This window comes from Podarcis vaucheri, assembly GCF_965113315.1.
Source record: "Podarcis vaucheri genome assembly, chromosome: 4".
In the NCBI taxonomy this organism is placed as follows: Eukaryota; Metazoa; Chordata; class Lepidosauria; order Squamata; family Lacertidae; genus Podarcis; species Podarcis vaucheri.
Window position 1 is genome coordinate 109921826 of NC_138762.1, and position 6000 is coordinate 109927825.

The following is a 6000-nucleotide window of genomic DNA, read 5'->3' on the forward strand; positions in this document are numbered from 1 at the left end:
ACCTGGAAGCTGTCTGCGGACAAACATCGGCTCCCTCAGCCAGTAAAGCGAGATGAGCGCCACAACCCCAGAGTCATTCGCGACTGGACTTAACTGTCAGGGGTCCTTTACCTTTATCTTTTTAGCAGACAACAGTGTGGTTTAAGCATAGCTCTTGTTATGAAACATAAGTTGTGAGAAACGTGGTAAAACACTTCCTAGCCACCCCCTCCAGTGTGCAAGGACCATTCTTCATATATGTGGGCCAAGCAACCTGAATCCTCAGCTGGAAGAGGACTATAGTTGATATAGAAAAGGGTTTGCAGCACTTGCGTGCTGATGTTGGAAGGACACTGAAGCCAATGAAGACAAACTAGAAATTGGTAAAAAAAAAGTTCCCATATGCTAGAACATGTGGTGCTCCTCTGGCAGAGCCTTAGAGTTTTTCTCTGTAGCCAGACCCTCTTGATTACACAGAATCACAGAACTGTAGAGTTGGGAGGATCTCAGAGGGTCATCTAGTCCAACCCCCTGCAATGCAGGAATCTCAACTAGATCTTCCATGACAGATGGCCATCCAACCTCTTCTTAAAAACCCCCAAGGAAGGAGAGTCCACCACTTCCCAAGGGAGCCCATTCCATTGTCCAGCAGCTCTTAGCATCAGAAAGTTCTTCCTATGTCTAGTGGGAATCTCCTTTCTTTCTTTCTTTTAAAATATTTTTAAAAGGTTTACAATGCACGTACTCTTGTAAACTGAGAATCTCCTTTCTTGTAACTTGATTAGTTCAGATCCTCCCCTCTGTATCAGGAGAAAACAAGATTGCTCCATCTTCCATGGGTCAGCCCTTTAGAAATTTGAAGATGGCTGTCGTATCTCCTCTCAGTCATCTCTTATCCAGGCTGAACATACCTTATGATCCTGGCCTTCAAACCTCAGAGTGCAAGGCGGATCTTTATCATGGCTTGCTGCCACAGGAACTGCTCAGGTGCTTCGCAAGAGACCTGCGGATGCTCATGAAAGAGGGTGGGGTGTTCCCCCCCTTCCCTGACCCCCTCTTAATGGCAGGTAGGTGCAGACAGGTAGCACATCTGTGGATCGTGTTTTCCTGGGTTCCTTGACCTCGATGCTCTTCCTTGGTGACAGGCGTTTTGTGAGATGATGCTCCACCCATAGTGATGGAAAGGGAGCCCATCTCTCTATTATTTACAGTCTGTCCAACTATATATCCCAATAATGTTTTATTACCACCAGGCTGGTATAGCTAGAGAGCATTTGTTTCCATGGGGTTTGGTGCACGGGGAGCTGTTAGAATATTGAATTCTCTATGCCAATTAATTCAATTTGGTTTGGATCAGCTGGATGGACAGACGTAGCCATCCTGTGTTCTACTAGTGAGACGAATCTTTCACCACCTCTGTAATGGACTCTGCTTTTGGGTTGCTAAGTCGTATTCACACACATTTTCATCAGCCAGGGTAGGCAGATCCTGCTATTTCTTGAAATGCGCACATTAAAGGAGTGGCGGAGCAAAAGTCAAGGAGAACTGACTGCAGATCCAGACATTTATGTCTTCAGTGAGTGTGCCTCCCTTTTAGATGATAAAAAACTTTTTCTCTTCCCTCCCCTTCCTTTACAGCAATAAAAACCCACTAGAGCTATCTACTTGTGAGTGATAAATATACCGAAATTCTTTAAAAAGGTTGGTCTGTAGGACAATCTCTGTAGTCTATGCTAATAGCACTTTTGCCATGCTTTCTAATCCTTTGTTTTGTGTCTTGGGATTCTTTCATATGCAAATCAAACCATAGGGGCACTTTCACATGTAAATCACATTATCAAGTTCATATGTGTCACACTGTTTTCCATTTCTTTGTCTTTGGGGAGATAATAAGTAGTACTTATTCAACATATATAGCATTGCATTGGGCACGTTTCTTGAGTTCAGAATAAACTGGAAATGGGGCCAGGACGCCAGTTCTGATGCAGGATTTGGAAGAAGCATAAAAATTGGGAAGGAATTGCAAATACCTAGTGGCTGATTGTTTCATTTTTCATAGAATCATAGAATTATAGAGTTGTAAGGGACTCCAAGGGTCAGCTAGTCAGACCCCATACAATGCAGGAATTTCCACTATAACAGATGGCCATCCAAGCTTTGCTTAAAAAATTCCAAGGAAGGAGAAACCACAACTTCCCAAGGGAGACTGTTCCATTGTCAAACAGCTCATACTGTCAGAAAGTTCTTCCTGATGTTTGTTGGAATCTCCTTTCTTGTAACCTGAAGCCCTTGGTTTGAGTCCTATCCTTCAGAGCGGGAGAAACCAAGCTTGTTTCCTCTTCCATGTGGCAGCTCTTGAGTTATTCGAAAATGGCTATCTTATCTCCTCTCAGTCTCCTCTTGTCCAATCTGAATACATACAGTACTCAGCTCCTGCAGCCGTTCCTCATCAGGCTTGGTTTCCAGACCCTTGATCATCTTGGTCGCCCTCCTCTGCACATGTTCTAGCTTGTCAACAACCTTCTTAAATTATGATGCCCAGAGTTGGACACGGCATTCCAGGTGTGGTCTGACCAAGGCAGTAGAGAGTCATACTATTACTTCCCTTGATTCTGTTAATGCAGCCTAGAATGGCATTAGCTTTTTTTTGCTGGTGCATCACACTGTTGACTGTTGTTTTCTAATCTTGCAACTTCATAAGGGCCCCCACCAAATAAATACCACTTAGCTGCTAAGGTGAATTTGGGAAGATGATTGTGTAGCATGATGTACATGTAGGAAATCACTCCTGCCACTGTGATTTGGAGGGAGCTTTCCACCCACAGAGTCCAACCTTCTGCTGATGCAGGAAACCCAGAGTGAGAGCATCTCCAGCAGATAGCTGGCCTCCAGTCAGGAAGAGCATATCACCCTTATAAAGAAGTGGTCCCACTGTCAAGCTGCTGTTACTGTTGAGTTGTTTCTCCTAATGCCCAGTCAAAATCTACCCTCCCATAACTTCTCAAGCCCTTTAGGCAGAGTCATTCCTTGTGGGGATAGCAGAAAGCAAGTCTTTGGCTGCATACAGACCTTTAAAGCACATTCAAAGCACAATCCTCCACTTGAAGAATTATGGGCACTGTAGTTTGTTAAGGGTTGCTGGGAGTAGAATGTTGTGAGGGTTAAATCACATAGCTCAGAATTATTTGAGCAAAATAGTGTGCTTCAGTTCTTTAAGGGTATAATGTGTGTTCAGCCTTTGTGACAGCCATTTAGGTGTTTGAAGAGCACTATCATGCAACCCCAGAGTCGTCTGTGACTGGACCTAACGGTCAGGGGTCCCTTTACCTTTATCACGTGTGCCACCCTCCCCCCAACCCCCTTTCTATTTCTGGCTAAACATACCCACTTCCTTCCGTCCTTCTCTTTTAAGTGAGAGATTCAAGGAACAGCCCTACAGGGGTCCATTTATCTTTGGATTAAAGTTAGGGATACTTGTATGTGCAATGCACACACAGACACACACACACGGGGGGGGGGAGGGAGGGAGCTCCCCTCAACCAGCAGCATCTGCTTCAAACCGGCCCAGGCTCCTTCCAGCCAGCTGGAATAGCCAGGCTTGTTTCTCCCTGATCTGGCTGCTTTGCAGTTCCAAGCTGTTCTCTCTCCCTCTCTCTCTGCCCCAAAGACATACTGGCGGAATACTGATCTCAGCTGTGACCTGGCTGGTAATAGCTCTGAACCATCAAGTCTCATTTTAGACACATCAACTACCCTTAGCAGGCAATCAAGCACAAAAGGTGGTCATTTGACAGATACTAAAACTTTTTATGATTTGGGCTGGCCATGACTCCCAGAATCCAGCTTGCAAAGAAAAAAAAAGGGGGGGGGAAATCAATTTCAGCTGCTACAACTGGTCCAACAAAAGATAGTTCATTACCTATTCTATAGGTGTACAATTGCAGTGCTGCTCTGATACAAAAGCATTTAGCAGGATAAGGTCAAAGGATAGCTGCTTCCAAGCATTCAGTGTGTCAAGGTCTATCAGGGCCAATCACATTCCCTTTCTAAAGTCCTCTTAAAAATACACGGTAGTGAATTTCTATCATATGATATCAGAAATCAATTTTGGAGCTAAAGAGCATTTGACCTGACATGCTTGGAAGGCCAGGAAAATGAAAAACACACACACATATATATGCCAGTTTCTGGCAATGTCTGGAGTGGTTGGCACAGGTGGAAAGCAATACCGATAAAGCTTGTTGCAGCCTCAATAATACATCATAAGGAGCAGGAAGTTTTTCTTCAGGTGAATCATACTGTCAAAATTGTTCCAGCTAGAACTGTGTGAAATAGCCAGAGTTGAAAAATCTCAAAAAAGCAAGTGGAAACTGTTTTTACCACCACCTCCCTGAGATTCCTGCATTGCAGGGGGCTGGACTAGATGGCCCTGGGGGTCTCACCCAACTCTACAATTCCATGATTCTGTAATTCTCTGGTCTGCAGAGAGAGGACAGTGGTCTTGAAATGAGCAGATTTTACAAAAAACAAACAAACCAACCCTGCCCCACTCTCAAATCAGTGACTTCATTCATTTAATATGCCATTCTATATAAATATGCCAGGTGCCTGTCGTTATTATCCTGATAGTTTAATATTTCACCGTTCTCCAGTGCCTGGGGGAAGGAAGGTGGGGAGGGCTGGCAGCCTAGGTGGAGTTCTCCCTCTCTTTCGCTATAATCATGTCCTTATGGCGTTATGTTTTGCAATTCCCCACCACCAGGAGCTAGTGATGCAGGAAAAAAGATATACATTGTAATGGCATCTGGACACCATTGAAATTGCAGAATACAGAGAGGTAGAACTTGACATCATTATAAAATGCATTTCTACCATAGGAATCCCCAGGTTACTGGGGTGAATGCAGCTATGAGTTCCAATTCTGAACTCTCCTACTGCTCCTCCTGAAAATGAATCCACAACCTCAGAATTTGACCCTTGGCAACCCTGAGCTCCTTGATTAAAAATGTGGTAAATAAAATACAAAATAATATCCTACTTAAGGGGTTTGTGCAGCGGCACTGAGGGAAGGCAGGGTCTGCACAGTGTGTGGCCCACCAAGCCAACAGAACATACCAACCATGTATGGTACAATGGAGAGGGGAGAGCCATGTCTGCCATCTTGAGCTCTTTGGAGATAAGATGAGATATAAATGTAATAATAAAATAAATGGTTGCTCATCTTCTTCAGTCACTTCATTGATAGGTTTAAAGTGAATTTTCTCCTTCCCAGGACCATCTAGACTGGATACCTGCAGTATTCCAAAACTGGTCCATGCATCAATGCAGCTGAACTTACCGGATGCTCATTCTTGAAGAGTGGCCCTTGAGTCCATTTCCTACTGTCTTGCAGAGGTAAACTGCAGAAGGGCTGAGGAATCACAGTTTGAGCTTAAAATGTGAATTGGAAGATTTGTAATATAAGTCAATCAAGACTGTATATTTAGCCATCTGTTATGGATACTTGAGTGGAGAGTCTGGCATTGCAGAGGGTTGGGCTAGATGGCCTTGGGGTTCTTCCAAATCCACAATTCCATGATTCTAAGACTTCTCACCTGATTCTCTGCTCCACCTTGGATGAACTCTGATGTTGGGCTGCTGTTAAAGCAGATTAAAGCAGATTAGAAGATCTCTATACATAATCCATGTCTGATAGAAAAGTCCCATCAGAATAGACAATCTCCAAATAATTGGGTTTGTTCTGTGTATGGCTCTCTTTTTGTATCTTTTTGGGTAATGGGTATTTTTCTGTTTTCAGATTCACTGCACTGTTAGACTTCAGAACCTATGGGGAAAACATGAGGTTAACAATTATTTCTCTGTCTCATAATGAGGCAATGTTCAGAAACTGCTGAGAGGGCACAGCAAAAGAAAATGAAAAATTGGAGGAATGTGGAAACAGAGAGATGACATTCCTTGAAATCAAAGTACAGGAAATAGATCTTATGAGATAAACTGAGCAATATGAGAAGAAAAAAGATC

At 43.6% G+C, this 6000-nt stretch overlaps 1 long non-coding RNA gene across 1 annotated transcript in view; it reads left to right on the plus strand.

Moving 5' to 3' along the window:
- The window catches only part of LOC309531774, a 46058-nt gene extending 40715 nt beyond the window's left edge, over positions 1 to 5343 (plus strand). The window contains exon 3 of the long non-coding RNA XR_014219446.1: positions 5252 to 5343. This is a non-coding gene — a long non-coding RNA (uncharacterized lncRNA). The remainder of the gene's footprint in view (positions 1 to 5251) is intronic.
- Positions 5344 to 6000: the final 657 nt, after the last annotated feature.